Below are 17,708 nucleotides of genomic sequence, written 5' to 3'. Positions count from 1 at the left end.
TTATCTCCACTATTATCTTAAGTATACTTGGACTATTTGATGGTGCTGTCGTAATTCTACAATTAATCTAGGGATATTTACCCTTCTCTCCTTTGTCTTTAAAAACACCATTTTCTCATTTAAGGAGAGAACTTGGTGCATTCCCAGTATAGTTTTAAGTAATTTTTAATATTCAGTGATAAAGGTCTGTGCTTCTTACTTCACCACTGGGCTATCCATTTCTCCTCACAAACTCCTGAGGGATCAAATCAAAAAGCTTTTGAAAAATTAGAATAAATTCCATCTACTAACTCACCTTTTCCTTAATCTTTTCTTTTTTTTTAACATCTTTATTGGGGTATAATTGCTTTACAATGGTGTGTTAGTTTCTGCTTTATAACAAAGTGAATCAGTTATACATATACATATGTTCCCATATGTCTTCCCTCTTGCGTCTCCCTCCCTCCCACCCTCCCTATCCCACCCCTCCAGGCTGTCACAAAGCACCGAGCCAATATCCCTGTGCCATGCGGCTGCTTCCCACTAGCTATCTACCTTACTACGTTTGTAGTGTGTATATGTCCATGACTCTCTCTCGCCCTGTCACAGCTCATTCCTTAATCTTTTCTGAGAAATTTGAAAGACTTGCTCAACAAATGCTAAAAAAATAATAAAGGTCAGAGAAAGTTCATAATTTCTTTCTAATAGGAACATTTTCTTAAGTTCATCAAACTGGAATTTTCTAACTATAGGGGAAATAAGTAGCCTTATTAAGAGAGAATTCTGCTTTCATTTGTCCACTCAATGTACAGAATTGTGTTCTCCTGATCTAGGTATCTATATTTAACTTAATACTTTGTAAAAATGAGAGAAGAATTCATTGCAAAGAACTGAAACTTGCAATACAGTGATAACCAGGCATAGATTATAACACATAGACATGACTAACAAAGAATATTAGGTTGGTTCTGAAATGAATACCTCTTTGTTAAAGACCAACGAAGCTCCTTTACCAGTGGGATTAAGGGTATGAGCTCTCTTCAGTCTCATTCCAACTCCTTAGATGCCATATGGCTATTGCTCCACTAGGGTGTTGTCAAAATATTTAAAACTCAGATTTGAACTTTGCTTAGCTACTTGTTAAATTAATAAAAATAATCTATAATGTTATAGTATACATATATGGTTTTATAATAAATGTAATATATATAATATCATTCATTCAGGGTTTACTCTTCTAAGTGTCCTACCAAACACTGCATTGTTTTTATTTCATTTAGTTCTCCTCTAATGAAACATAAACTCCATAAAGGCTGGGACATTTTTTTCCCATTCACCACTATCACCAGCGACTGAAACAGTGCCTGCTATGTAATTTGTCAAATAAATGTATGAATGTTGAAAGTATTATGATAAATATTTGACAGATGAAAAAACTAAAGCTCAGCAAAATCGCCTTGTCACAAAGCTATCAAAGAACAAGTCCCTTATCCAAGGTCAAACTGTAAGTTTTGAGGCTGAAGTATAACCCAGTTTTATCTGACTTCAAAAGCCAAAAGATATATTTCAGAGTAATAAAGTCCACTGCTATAAAAAGCACTGCTTTTTTCCATATGCTGTCTGTGAACTGTTAGCCTTGTCCCTCTAATCTGAGTGGGACACTTGGCTTCTTGGTGTTCTTTGTAGGAGACTCCACTCTCCCCTCTGCTATTAAGATAGGAAGCATTAAACCCCTCTGTAGGAATACTGTTCCTACTTGGTGCCAAACTGAAAAGTGGTCTCCCATATGGGCAGGAAGGTGATACTTCCCACATACCACAAGTACACACAGCTCACAGCAATAGCTCAAGACAGTACATACTTTTTAATACCAAATATCATATAGTTTGTATTGGGTCCCTCTATTCTCTCAGCCATTTACCTTCTTTGCATTGGATATTTACAATTTTCCTGCTTTTCCCCAAACTAACTACCTATCCTCAATTTTTTAAGATACAGGCTGCATTCAGAAACTGAATGATACTCATATTAAAATCTTGTGTTCAAGATTGAGCAAAAACTAGGAAGCAGTAAAACATGGATGGACCTTGAGGGTATTATGCTAAGTGCAATAAGTCAGATGGAGAAAGACAAATACCATATGATTTCACTCATATATGAATATAGAAAACAAACAAATAAACAAAATAAATGAACAAACCAAACCAAACAAAAACAAACACATAGATATAAAGAACACAGTAGTGGTTACCAGAGGGGAAAGGACAGGGAGGAGGATGAAATAGATAAAGGGAGTCAACTGTATGGTAACTGATGGAAACTACATTTTTGCTGGTGAGCATGCTGTAGCGAATACAGAAGTAGAAACATAATGTTGTACACGTGAAGCTTGTATAATGTTATAAACCAGTTACCTCAATAAAAAATAAAACAAATAAATAAATAAAGCTAGTGTTAAAAACGTGCTTCCTTGACTGTTTGTTTGTGGGTCTCTGTTCCCCGCTCCTTGAGGAGGAGCACTCTGGTGTAGCTGAGGGAGTCCTGGCTGCACCGTTTCTAGCCGTGTGATTTGGGGCAGGTGTTTTATCCCCGAACCTTTCATTTTCTCAATGTGTAAATCTTGGGATAAGTTAACACTTATCTTAAGGGCTATTTGATCACTGAAATTTTTTAATTTGTTGTTTTACTCTGCAGGTAATAATATAAGCACATGTTACAAAATTCAAAAATACAAAAGAATATTTAGTGAAAAGTAAATGTCCCACCCACCCTTGTCTTCCAACTCTGAAACTAAGAACTGTTTCCTATGAGTCCTACCAGAGAAATCCTTTGCATATTCAAGCAAATGTAATTTTTGTTAATGTTTTAACAATATACCTGGTGTTTTGTCTTTCTTTTTTTTAATCTATCAACATTTCCTTAAGGTCTTTCCATATAGGGGAGTTCACCAAAATCTTACTCATACTTTTGAAAAGCTGTATGGGATTATTTCTGTACCATAAAACATTACCTTTTGATTAACACGGAAGAACAAACAGGTAAAAACATTCAAGACATTTTGAAAAGAGAATAATGATAAAGAGAGAATTGGCCTGCCCAGCTATCTAAATGTCAAAATAAATTCTGAAACAGTAAGTAAAACAGTGCAATACTAGTGCAAAACAGACCACAAACAGAAAGAATATTAAAAAGACCTAGTAGTATACATTTAAAAAATTGGTATATGATAAAAGCTATATAATTATTTGGATATTTGGGAAAAGTTAAATTATATAACTATCATATCCCATATATATTCCAAATGGATTAAAGAGTTAAATATAAAAGGAAAAAAATGAAACCATAAAAGAAGTAAAAGAAAATTTAGGTAAGCATCTATTTGATCTTGGAGTTAATAAGGCCTTTTTAAGCAAAAGATGAAACTATATCAAAATCAACCATACCAAAGAAACTATAGCAGAATCAAAAGAAGAAACTATAAAGAAAAGTGATAGATTTCTATGATTTCTATTTCTATAAGTTTGATTGTGTGTAGAGTAAAAATTTCATTACATGAGAAAAATTAATAGGCAAATTACAAAAAGAAATATTTTGGAACATATATGACAGACAAATGGTTAACAACCTTTATATTGAAAGAGGTCTCACCGATAGTAAGAAAAATAAAAACCATCCAACATAACTGTAAGCAAAGTACATAATGTGACAATTCACTAAAGAAAAGCTTATACAAATGGCCAATAAACATTTTTAACCTATATCTAGCTTGCCAGTAATACAAAATGGTAAGTAATGCTACATGAACAATGAAGTGTCTTTTTTTTTTCCATTTGTAAAGTTGAGAAAGATAAATGCACAATTCTCACTACTAGCAAATGCTCAGTAAAATCGATGCTTTCATATTCTTACTACCTTTCTGAAGGGTAATTTGGTATGTTATTCAAAAGCCTTAAAGTTGTGAATTTTTTGTCTTGTATTTCTTTTTATAAGAAGTTATTCTGGTAAGATGATCAGATGTATACAAGAAGATTTATGTATAAGAATGTCCATAGAACATGGAGAAAAGTTTCAAACAACTTATATGGCCATCAGTGGTATGTTAGTATATACATATTTTGCTACACTAGGCAATTGTTAAATTTACGTTTTATAGAAAATGTAATGAGAAAAAGAGTTCTCGATAAATAGTTAAATGAAAATCAGATTATAAAAGATTGTATGCAGTCCATTTTAAACATGTGTACATAAATGTATACAAACATATATATATGTCCTATAAAAAAAGATAGACTTTTATACAAACTGATACTTTTCTGAGTGAAATGGTAAAGAATAATTTCTTTAATTTTGTACAGAAAAGTATTAACTTTATAATCAGAAAAAGTCAAAAAATGTCATTTTAAAATCAGAATCAGAGCAAACATCCCTGACTTAGATATCTAACTATTATTGTGTCACATTATTTGTATCAGACCTTACTGAATGTTGCTTGGATATAAATTTTCTTTAAAAAAATGCAAACAAATAAATACTATTTCAGATCATGTTTAGGAAATCTCTCAGCTCTAAGACTAAAGTCCAAAATATCCCCTGAGAGGCTCTAAATATTATTAAAATATTTTTATGTTTTATGTTTCTGCTTTGTGTTGAAGCAGTTGTTTAGATAAAAAAGTAACTGTGTAAACAAACACTGCTGAAGCCTAATTAAGAAACTAAAATACCAGTGTGACCATGTAGGTAAAAGGACTAGGATAGTTCCTGTTGTTATATGTAGGCATCAGCCATGGAATTTGCCAAGATAAGTCTGCCCTACCCAGCAACAACTATGACATCATATGTTCAAGTTCTACCATTGGCACAAAAAACAAGAATCAGGCTGGTAATCTAGGTCAAGAATTCATTTCAGCATGAATCACAATTTTTTAAGAGTGATTTGCCAATAATTTTTCAGTTTTTTTTCATGGTTTTCTGAGAAAGTCTAAAGCCATGATTTAGTTACATTACTTGAACTGACAACAAAGCTAGTCATGCATGAGAAAATCATTACTAATGTGTTTAAGCACCCTTAAATATGTTTCTATTTCACTTCTCCCACGCTATTAGGACAATCAGCTCCACTCTAGTTTTCCAGTACTTCTAATCAGGGTTCAATTCCCCAAATCAGATGAAACTGAGGACTACTTTAATTATCTAGAGATCTTCCGAGATACCCAAAAATGTCTTTTGATGCCCAGTTACTCAAAAATGTGTCAGCACCAAGGGCAGTAATACTTGCAAGTCCATTTTACATAAAACTTTTTAGCTAGCATTTCTTGATTGATTGATAGCTGATAGATAGCAGTATATATCAATCCAAAATAGACTGTGGTAGATTATTACTTAAAAATGGAAGAAATGGATTTTAGCACACCAGTGATGCCACTGAGAACAAGAAGAAAAACCAAGATAAAAGATGGTAATCATCTGTTTGAAGTCAGCAGACTGCAGCAACAGAAAAGAGAATTGGAAGAACCGTACTCCAGAGAGGGGAGAACGTAGCAGAAGTAAGTGGACTTCTGCAGTCACTTTTACTCTAGAAGCATTTGCCAATTCTGTGAATGGGCACAAGGATGAGAATCCATTTCGTACCCGAAAAAGGATGCTACTGGAGGACGGAGAAAGAAAAATATACTAAGCCTTTGGTGGAGATATATGGGGGGAGCCTCAGGCGTACTGCTGGTTTTCCTCTCACAGCAGTTACCAATTTCTGGAGCAGTAGCAGGCAAAACTAAACCTTAAACAGAAAGTTTCTGAAAGACTAGGTAAAGCTTTGGCAGTCTCATAAAAATATACCATTAAATAAGTGAAAAGCCAACCCACAAAGTGAGAGAAACTATTTGCAACAATAGATCCAACAAAGATTTATAGCTAAAATATGCAAAGAATTAAGTATCATTATCATACTAAGTGAAGTAAGTCAGACAGAGAAAGACAAATATCATGATATCCTTATATGTGGAATCTGAAAAAAATGATACAAATGAACTTATTTACAAAACAGAAACAGACTCATAGACTTAGAGAACAAATTTATGGTTACCAGTGTGAGTGGGGGGCAGAGTGGGTAGGGAGGGATAGATTGGGAATTTGGACATGTACACACTGCTGTATTTAAAATAAAATGCTTTTCCATTAAATAAATAAACTTTTGTTACATTAAGCCATCGCTGGTGGGGGGGGGGAAATTTTTCTATCTATTAATACATTTCCTTTGTAATGTAAAAATACATGTGCATTTTCTCTCACCATGATGATATTAGCCATAAATTGTCTATTTTATGATTCACTCATTTAAAAATCACTCTTGGATTTGTCTAAACTGCTGTTTTTGTTTTAAAATGAATTAGATTTTTGCGGGGGGGACCTTGAAGATGGCGGAAGAGTAAGACGCGGAGATCACCTTCCTCCCCACAGATACACCAGAAATACATCTACACGTGGAACAACTCTTACAGAACACCTACTGAAGGCTGGCAGAAGACCTCAGACCTCCCAAAAGGCAAGAAACTCCCCACGTACCTAGGTAGGGCAAAAGAAAAATAGAAAAAACAGAGACAAAAGAATAAGGACGGCACCTGCACCAGTGGGAGGGAGCTGTGAAGGAGGAAAAGTTTCCACACACTAGGAAGCCCCTTCGTGGGCGGAGACTGCGGGAGGTGGAGGGGGGAGCTTTGGTACCGCGCAGGAGTGCACAGCAACGGGTGCGGAGGGCAAAGCGGGGACATTCCCGCACAGAGGATCGGTGCCGACCTGCACTCACCAGCCCGAGAGGCTTGTCTGCTCACCCGCCGGGGCGGGCGGGGCTGCGAGCTGAGGCTCTGAGGCTCGGGTTTCGGTTTCGGATGGAGCGCAGGGAGAGGACTGGGGTTGGCGGCTTGAACATAGCCTGAAGGGGTTAGTGCACCACAGCTAGCCGGGAGGGAGTCCGGGGAAAAGCCTGCACCTGCCGAAGAGGCAGGAGACCTTTCCTTCCCTCTTTGTTTCCTGGGGCGTGAGGAGAGGGGTTTAAGAACGCTGCTTAAAGGAGCTCCAGAGACGGGCGCGAGCCGCGGCTAAAAGCGCGGACCCCAGAGACGGGCGCGAGCCGCGGCTGAAAACGCGGACCCCAGAGACGGGCGCGAGCCGCGGCTGAAAGCGCGGACCCCAGAGACGGGCGCGAGCCGCGGCTAAAAGCGCGGACCCCAGAGACGGGCGCGAGCCGCAGCTAAAAGCACGGACCCCAGATATGGGCGGGAGACGCTAAGGCTGCTGCTGCCGCCACCAAGGGGCCTGTGTGCGAGCACAGGTCACTCTCCACACCCCTCTTCCGCGGAGCCTGTGCAGCCCGCCACTGCCAGGTTCCCGGGATCCAGGGGCAACTTCCCCGGGAGAACGCACGGTGGGCCTCAGGCTGGAGCAACGTCACGCCGGCCTCTGCCGCCGCAGGCCCGCCCCGCACGCAGTGCCCCCCACCCCGGCCTGAGTGCGCTAGAGTCCCCGAATCAGCGGCTCCTTTAACCCCGTCCTGTCTGAGCAAAAAACAGACGCCCTCCAGCGACCTACACGCAGAGGCAGGGCCAAATCCAAAGCTGAGCTCCTGTGAGCTGTGAGAACAAAGAAGGGAAAGGGAAATCTCTCCCAGCAGCCTCAGAAGCAGCGGATTAAAGCTCCACAATCAACTTGATGTACCCTGCATCTGTGGAATACCTGAATAGACAAGGAATGATCCCAAATTGAGGAGGTGGACTTTAAGAGCGAGATCTATGATTTTTTTCCCTTTTCCTCTTTTTGTGAATGTGTATGTGTATGCTTCTGTGTGAGATCTTGTCTGTATAGTCTTGCTTCCACCATTTGTCCTAGGGTTCTATCCGTCCATGGTTTTTAAAAAAATTTTTTTTCTTAATAATTAATTTTAATTGTAATCACTTTATTATACTTTACCTTCGTTCTTTCTTTCTTTCCTTGCTTCCTTCCCTCCTTTAGACAACGAATCACCCCAAATTGAGGAGGTAGTCTCTGACAGCAAGATTTATGATATTTTCCCCTTTACCTCTTTTTGTGAGCGTGTATGTGTATGCTTCTGTGTAAGATTTTCTCTGTATAGCTTTGCTTTCAACATTTGTCCTAAGGTTCTATCCGTCCCTTTTTTTTTTCTAAATAAGTATTTTTTAATTCAATAACTTTATTATACTTTATTTTATTTTTACTGTATCTTCTTTCTGTCTGTCTTTTTTCCTTCTTTCCCTCCTTCCTTCCTACCTCCCTCCCTCCCTCCCTCCTTTCTTTCCTTCTTCCTTCTTTCCTTCTTTGCCTCTTTCTTCCTTCCTTCCTTCCCTCCTTTCCTTCTTTCTTTCCTCATACTTCTACTAATTCTCTCTACTTTTTCTCCCTTTTATTCTGAGCCGTGTGGATGAAAGGCTCTTGGTGCTCCAGCCAGGAGTCAGGGCTCTGCCTCAGAGGTAGGAGAGCCAACTTCAGGACACTGGTCAACAAGAGACCTCCCAGCTCCACATAATATTAAATGGCGAAAATCTCCCAGAGACCTCCATCTTAACACCAGCACCCAGCTTCACTCAACGACCAGCAAGCCACAGTGCTGGACAACCTATGCCAAACAACTAGCAAAACAGGAACACAACTGCACCCGTTAGCAGAGAGGCCGCCTAAAATCATAATAAGGCCACAGACACCCCAAAACACACCACCAGACGTGAACATGCCCACTAGAGAGACAAGATCCATCCTCATCCACCACAACACAGGCACTAGTTCCCTCCACCAGGAAGCCTACACAACCCACTGAACCAACCTTAGCCACTGGAGACAGACATCAAAAACAGCGGGAACTATGAACCTGCAGCCTGCAAAAAGGAGACCCCAAAAACACTAAGATAAGCAAAATGAGAAGACAGAAAAACACACAGCAGATAAAGGAGCAAGATAAAAACCCACCAGACCTAACAAATGAAGAGGAAATAGGCAGTCTACCTGAAAAAGAATTCGGAATAATGATAGTAAGGATGATCCGAAATCTTGGAAATAGAATGGACAAAATGCAAGAAACAGTTAACAAGGACCTAGAAGAAATAAAGATGAAACAAGCAACGATGAACAACACAATAAATGAAATTAAAAGTACTCTAGATGGGATCAATAGCAGAATAACTGAGGCAGAAGAACGGATAAGTGACCTGGAAGATAAAATAGTGGAACTAACTACTGCAGAGCAGAATAAAGAAAAAAGAATGAAAAGAACTGAGGACAGTCTCAGAGACCTCTGGGACAACATTAAATGCACCAACATTCGAATTATAGGGGTTCCAGAAGAAGAAGAGAAAAAGAAAGGGACTGAGAAAATATTTGAAGAGATTATAGTTGAAAACTTCCCTAATATGGGAAAGGAAATAGTTAATCAAGTCCAGGAAGCACAGAGAGTCCCATACAGGATAAATACAAGGAGAAATATGCCAAGACACATATTAATCAAACTGTCAAAAATTAAATACAAAGAAAGCATATTAAAAGCAGCAAGGGAAAAACAACAAATAACACACAAGGGAATCCCCATAAGGTTAACAGCTGATCTCTCAGCAGAAACCCTACAAGCCAGAAGGGTGTGACAGGACATACTGAAAGTGATGAAGGAGGAAAACCTGCAACCAAGACTACTCTACCCAGCAAGGATCTCATTCAGATTTGATGGAGAAATTAAAACCTTTACAGATAAGCAAAAGCTTAGAGAGTTCAGCACCACCAAACCAGCTTTACAACAAATGCTAAAGGAACTTCTCTAGACAAGAAACACAACAGAAGGAAAAGACCTATAATAATGAACCCAAAACAATTTAGAAAATGGGAATAGGAACATACATATCGATAATTACCTTAAATGTAAATGGACTAAATGCTCCCACCAAAAGACACAGATTGGCTGAATGGATACAAAAACAAGACCCTTATATATGCTGTCTACAAGAGACCCACTTCAGACCTAGAGACACATACAGACTGAAAGTAAGGGGACGGAAAAAGATATTCCATGCAAATGGAAACCAAAAGAAAGCTGGAGTAGCAATTCTCATATCAGACAAAATAGACTTTAAAATAAGGATTATTAAAAGAGACAAAGAAGGACACTACATAATGATCAAGGGATCGATCCAAGAAGAAGATATAACAATTGTAAATATTTATGCACCCAACATAGGAGCACCTCAATACATAAGGCAAATACTAACAGCCATAAAAGGGGAAATTGACAGTAACACATTCATAGTAGGGGACTTAAACACCCCACTTTCACCCATGGACAGATCATCCAAAATGAAAATAAATAAGGAAACACAAGCTTTAAATGATACATTAAACAAGATGGACTTAATTGATATTTATAGGACACTCCATCCAAAAACAACAGAATACACATTTCTCTCAAGTGCTCATGGAACATTCTCAAGGATAGATCATATCTTGGGTCACAAATCAAGCCTCGGTAAATTTAAGAAAATTGAAATTGTATCAAGTATCTTATCTGACCACAACACCATGAGACTAGATATCAATTACAGGAAAAGATCTGTAAAAAATACAAACACATGGAGACTAAACAATACACTACTTAATAATGAAGTGATCACTGAAGAACTCAAAGAGGAAATAAAAAAATACCTAGAAACAAATGACAATGGAGACACAACGACCCAAAACCTATGGGATGCAGCAAAAGCAGTTCTAAGGGGGAAGTTTATAGCAATACAAGCCCACCTTAAGAAGCAGGAAACATCTCGAATAAACAACCTAACCTTGCACCTAAAGCAATTAGAGAAAGAAGAAAAAAATAACCCCAAAACTAGCAGAAGGAAAGAAATCATAAAAATCAGATCAGAAATAAATGAAAAAGAAATGAAGGAAACGATAGCAAAGATCAATAAAACTAAAAGCTGGTTCTTTGAGAAGATAAACAAAATAGATAAGCCACTAGCCAGACTCATCAAGAAAAAAAGGGAGAAGACTCAAATCAATAGAATTAGAAATGAAAAAGGAGAAGTAACAACTGGCACTGCAGAAATACAAAAGATCATGAGAGATTACTACAAGCAACTCTATGCCAATAAAATGGACAATCTGGAAGAAATGGACAAATTCTTAGAAATGCACAACCTGCCAAGACCGAATCAGGAAGAAATAGAAAATATGAACAGACCAATCACAAGCACTGAAATTGAAACTGTGATGAAAAATCTTCCAACAAACAAAAGCCCAGGACCAGATGGCTTCACAGGCGAATTCTATCAAACATTTAGAGAAGAGCTAACGCCTATCCTTCTCAAACTCTTCCAAAATATAGCAGAGGGAGGAACACTCCCAAATTCCTTCTACGAGGCCACCATCACCTTGATACCAAAACCAGACAAGGATGTCACAAAGAAAGAAAACTACAGGCCAATATCACTGATGAACATACATGCAAAAATCCTCAACAAAATACGAGCAAACAGAATCCAACAGCACATTAAAAGGATCATACACCATGATCAAGTGGGGTTTATTCCAGGAATGCAAGGATTCTTCAATATACACAAATCTATCAATGTGATAAACCATATTAACAAATTGGAGGAGAAAAACCATATGATCATCTCAATAGATGCACAGAAAGCTTTCAACAAAATTCAACACCCATTTATGATAAAAACCCTGCAGAAAGTAGGCATAGAGGGAACTTTCCTCCACATAATAAAGGCCATATGTGACAAGCCCACAGCAAACATCATCCTCAATGGTGAAAAACTGAAAGCATTTCCAGTAAGATCAGGGACAAGACAAGGTTACCCACTCTCACCACTCTTATTCAACATAGTTTTGGAAGTTTTAGCCACAGCAATCAAAGAAGAAAAGGAAATAAAAGGAATCCAAATCGGAAAAGAAGAAGTAAAGCTGTCACTGTTTGCAGATGACATGATACTATACATAGAGAATCCTAAAGATGCTACGAGAAAACTACTAGAGCTAATCAATGAATTTGGTAAAGTAGCAGGATACAAAATTAATGCACAGAAATCTCTGGCATTCCTATATACTAATGATGAAAAATCTGAAAATGAAATCAAGAAAACACTCCCATTTACTATTGCAACAAAAAGAATAAAATATCTAGGAATAAACCTACCTAAGGAGACAAAAGACCTGTATGCAGAAAATTATAAGACACTGATGAAAGAAATTAAAGATGATACAAATAGATGGAGAGATATACCATGTTCTTGGATTGGAAGAATCAACATTGTGAAAATGACTCTACTACCCAAAGCAATCTATAGATTCAATGCAATCCCTATCAAACTACCAATGGCATTTTTCACAGAACTAGAACAAAAAATTTCGCAATTTGTATGGAAACACAAAAGACCCCGAATAGCCAAAGCAATCTTGAGAACGAAAAAAGGAGCTGGAGGAATCAGGCTCCCTGACTTCAGACTATACTACAAAGCTACAGTAATCAAGACAGTATGGTACTGGCACAAAAACAGAAAGATAGATCAATGGAACAGGATAGAAAGCCCAGAGATAAACCCATGCACATATGGACACCTTATCTTTGATAAAGGTGGCAGGAATGTACAGTGGAGAAAGGACAGCCTCTTCAATAAATGGTGCTGGGAAAACTGAACAGGTACATGTAAAAGTATGAGATTAGATCACTCCCTAACACCATACACAAAAATAAGCTCAAAATGGATTAAAGACCTAAATGTAAGGGCAGAAACTATCAAACTCTTAGAGGAAAACATAGGCAGAACGCTCTATGACATAAATCACAGCAAGATCCTTTCTAAGCCACCTCCTAGAGTAATGGAAATAAAAACAAAAATAAACAAATGGGACCTAATGAAACTTCAAAGCTTTTGCACAGCAAAGGAAACCATAAACAAGGCCAAAAGACAACCCTCAGAATGGGAGAAAATATTTGCAAATGAAGCAACTGACAAAGGATTCATCTCCAAAATTTACAAGCAGCTCATGCAGCTCAATAACAAAAAAACAAACAACCCAATTCAAAAATGGGCAGAAGACCTAAATAGACATTTCTCCAAAGAAGATATACAGACTGCCAACAAACACATGAAAGAATGCTCAACATCATTAATCATTAGAGAAATGCAAATCAAAACTACAATGAGATATCATCTCACACCAGTCAGAATGGCCATCATCAAAAAATCTAGAAACAGTAAATGCTGGAGAGGGTGTGGAGAAAAGGGAACACTCTTGCACTGCTGGTGGGAATGTGAATTGGTTCAGCCACTATGGAGAACAGTATGGAGGTTCCTTAAAAAACTACAAATAGAACTACCATATGACCCAGCAATCCCACTACTGGGCATATACCCTGAGAAAACCAAAATTCAAAAAGTGTCATGTACCAAAATGTTCATTGCAGCTCTATTTACAATAGCCCAGAGATGGAAAGAACCTAAGTGCCCATCATCGGATGAATGGATAAAGAAGATGTGGCACATATATACAATGGAATATTACACAGCCTTAAAAAGAAACGAATTTGAGCTATTTGTAATGAGATGGATAGACCTAGAGTCTGTCATACAGAGTAAAGTAAGTCAGAAAGAAAAAGACAAATACCGTATGCTAACACATATATATAGAATTTAAGAAAAAAAAATATCATGAAGAACCTAGGCGTAAGACAGGAATAAAGACGCAGACCTACTGGAGAACGGGCTTGAGGATATGAGGAGGGGGAAGGGTGAACTGTGACAGGGCGAGAGAGAGTCATGCACATATATACACTAACAAACGTAGTAAGGTAGATAGCTAGTGGGAAGCAGCCGCATGGCACAGGGATATTGGCTCAGTGCCCTGTGACAGCCTGGAGGGGTGGGATAGGGAGGGTGGGAGGGAGGGAGACGCAAGAGGGAAGACATATGGGAACATATGTATATGTATAACTGATTCACTTTGTTATAAAGCAGAAACTAACACACCATTGTAAAGCAATTATGCCCCAATAAAGATGTTAAAAAAAATAAAATGAATTAAGTGTTTGAATAAATTTTTAAATACTGAAAATTAAATAGAAGGGAGCCCATCTAGGACTTCCTAAGAAGTCAATAAAGACAACCTATAGAATGGGAGAATATATTTGCAAATGATGCGACCAACAAGGGATTAACTTCCAAAACATATAGACCACATACAGCTCAATAATAAAAAGACAAACAACCCAACCAATAAATGGACAATAAAGCAAATAAATGTAATCAAGTGATCTAAAGCATTGTAATGAAAAAAATAAATAAAAAAGAACCCATGATATAATCCACTCAGAAACAAATGGGCAAAAGAGATGAATAAGCACTTCACAAAAGGACAAATCCATTTGGATAATCATCATAAGGAAAGGTGCTTAACTTCATTAATCATCAGGAAAGTGAGAATTTAAATCACAAAGCCATTACCACTACACATCTACCAAAAAAGCTAAAAATAAAACAAATAGATAACAATTCCAAATGTTGGTGAAGATGTAGAGCAACTGGAACTCTCATACATTGCTGGAATACACTGGGAAAATGCTTGACAGTATCTACTAAAGCTAAGCATATACACATCCTTGGTCCAGGTATGCCATTCCTTGGTAGACTAAAGCTAAGCGTATACACATTCTTGATCCAGGTATTCCATTCCTTGGTAGAAACTCTATAGAAATGTATAAGAGACATATACAGGAGACATATATGTCTCCTGAGACACATACAGGAATGTTTACAATGGCACTGTCATAATATCCCCAAATTGGAAACTACCCAACAATCTAAGAGTAGACTGGATAAATAAATAGTTGTATATGTATACAATAAATACTGTTTAGCAGTGAGGATGAACAAATCATAACTGTATACAACAACATGGATACATCTAATGGACAGTAAAAGAAACTAGACCCAAAAGAGTGCAAACGTTATGATTTTACTGATAAAAGTATCCAAAACAGACAAACTTAGCCTATGGTGTCAGAAGTCAGGAGAGTGGTTACTCTTAGAGACTTAACAACTATAAGGGGACAAAAGAGGGCTTCTGGGATCTGGACAGTGCTCTGTTTTTAATCTGGGTGCTGACCACATGGGTTTGTTCACTTTATAAAATTTGTTCTGATACACACTTTTATTCTACACTTTTTGAAGATATATTTAAATTAAAAGTTTGCATCAAAATCTATATGCATATAGAAAGAAGAGCTGCCATTAGCTAGATTAAGATAACTGTCTTAGACTGAGATCGGTATCAACACCCCAGTGTGTGTTAAATTCTTCTGTTAGATGCAATTGATTTCTACATTTGTGACTATCAAACTACTGAACAAATATTACTGAAATGCCTAATAGCTATGTTAGTGGTAAAAACTTAAGTCGAAGATATGATATGATCCCCAATTTCATTTTACAAAAATACTTTGTATGTACAAAGTATTTACAGTCTGTTTGGGGAGATAAGGTTAGAGACAAAATTAGCAAACAGAATTAGTTGAAGTCTAAACTCCTCTTGAATCTTGGGAGTTTTCAGCTGATTGAGTCTGGGAAATTGCTCCAGCCACCAAGATATCCTTTGATGATCACATTTTCTGCTCGCAGAATATGATGTTTATTTTTAAAGTTTTTTGCATCTATGTTTACAAGGAATATTGACTTATAGTTTTCTTTTCTTGTAATGTCTCTGAGTAACACTGGCCTCATAACCTAGGAAGTATTTCTCCTTCAAATATCTGGAGGAGTTTTTGTAGCATGGTACAAATATTTGATAGAATTGGTAAGTGAAGACATCTCACTTGGAATGTTCTTTGTGCATAGGTAATCTTTAATAGATAGTGGACTATTTAAGTTATCTAATTATTGTTTTTCCAGTTTTATTGAGAAATAATTGACATATATCACTGTAAAAGTTTAAGGTATACAGAATGATGGTTTGATTTATATAAATTGTGAAATGATTACCACAATGGATTCAGCTAACATTTATCTTTTCATAGAGATACAATAAAAAGAAAAGAAAGAAAAAAAAAGGAAAACAATTCTTTTCAAAATTATGGAATACTTCATGAATTTGCATGTCATCCTTGCACAGGGGCTAATCTCTGTATCATTACAATGTTAGTACATGTGCTGCTGAAGCAAACATGTTATTTCATTTTTGAATTAACTTTGGTAGATTGTGACTTCCTATGAATTTCTCTTCTGCTAGTAATAAATTCTCTCTGTATTCATTTGGGAAAAAATATTTATTTTGCCTTCAGTTTTGAAATATATTTTCACTAGGTACAGAATTTTAGGTTGCTATGTTTCTACTTCAACACTCCATTATCTTTTTTCTTGAATGGTTTCTGAAAAGTTTGCTATAATTCAGATTTTGTTCCACTTTTTTACTGTTTCACCTTTATTAAGCTGCCTTCAAGAATCTCTCCTTGTTTGGGTTTTCAGCAGTTTGCCTATGATATATACAAATATGTTTATATTATATTCTGTGTGGGGTTTTCTGAGCTTCATATATCTGTTGTTCATTATTGTTAATTAATTTCATAAATTCCCACCATTATCTATTCAAATATTTGTTCTACTTCTATTTCTTTTGTCCTTCTGGGAATTCAATTATTTATATTTTTAGACCATTTGCTGTTGACCCACAGCTCTTGAATATTATGTTTGCATTTCTAACTCTTTCATTCACTTTGCATTTGACTTTGGATAATTTCTGTTGACCTACCTCCACATTTAGTCATTCTTCATCAACAGAACCCAGTCTGCTAATCGGCCGATTGAAAGAAATCTTCCTTGCACGAGGGAAGGTGGCGGAAGAGTAAGAGGTGGAGATCACCTTCCTCCCCACAGATACACCAGAAATACATCTACACGTGGAACAGCTCCTACAGAACACCTACTGAACGCTGGCAGAAGACCTCAGACCTCCCAAAAGGCAAGAAACCCCCCACGTACCTGGGTAGGACCTGCACCAGTGGGAGGGAGCTGTGAAGGAGGAAAGGTTTCCACATACCAGGAGCCCCTTCGCGGGCGGAGACTGCGGGTGGCGGAGGGGGAAAGCTTCGAAGCCGCAGAGAAGAGCACAGCAACAGGGGTGCAGAGAGCAAAGCAAGGAGAGATTCCGGCACAGAGGATCAGTGCCGACAAGCACTCACCAGCCCTAGAGGCTTGTCTGCTCACCCGCCGGGGCCGACGGGGCTGGGAGCTGAGGCTTGGGCTTCGGTCGGAGCGCAGGGAGAGGACTGGGGTTGGCGGCGTGAACACAGCCTGCAGGTGGTTAGTGCGCCACGGCTAGCCGGGAGGGAGTCCGGGGAAAAGTCTGGACCTGTGGAAGAGGCAAGAGACCTTTTCTTCCCTCTTTGTTTCCTGGTGCGCGAGGAGAGGGGATTAAGAGCGCTGCTTAAAGGAGCTCCAGAGACGGGCACGAGCCGCGGACCCCAGAGACAGGCATGAGATGCTAAGGCTGCTGCTGCCGCCACACACACCCCTTCCAGGGAGCCTGTCCAGCCTGCCACTGCCAGGGTCCCGGGATCCAGGGACAACTTCCCCAGGAGAACGCACAGTGCGCCTTAGGCTGGTGCAACGTCCCGCTGGCCTCTGCTGCCTTAGGCTCGCCCCGCATCCGTACCCCTCCCTCCCCCCAGCCTGAGTGAGCCAGAG

The 17,708-nt window shown here is 38.3% G+C and overlaps 1 pseudogene; it reads right to left on the bottom strand.

The window, feature by feature from the left end:
* Positions 1-16,092: 16,092 nt before the first annotated feature.
* Positions 16,093-16,187, bottom strand: LOC115857640 (U6 spliceosomal RNA; annotated as a pseudogene).
* Between the last annotated feature and the right edge of the window lie 1,521 nt (positions 16,188-17,708).

Source organism: Globicephala melas, chromosome 4, assembly GCF_963455315.2.
Source record: "Globicephala melas chromosome 4, mGloMel1.2, whole genome shotgun sequence".
Taxonomy (NCBI): domain Eukaryota; kingdom Metazoa; phylum Chordata; class Mammalia; order Artiodactyla; family Delphinidae; genus Globicephala; species Globicephala melas.
The sequence above is the reverse complement of the archived record's forward strand: the minus strand, read 5'-3'. Positions and strand labels throughout refer to the sequence as shown.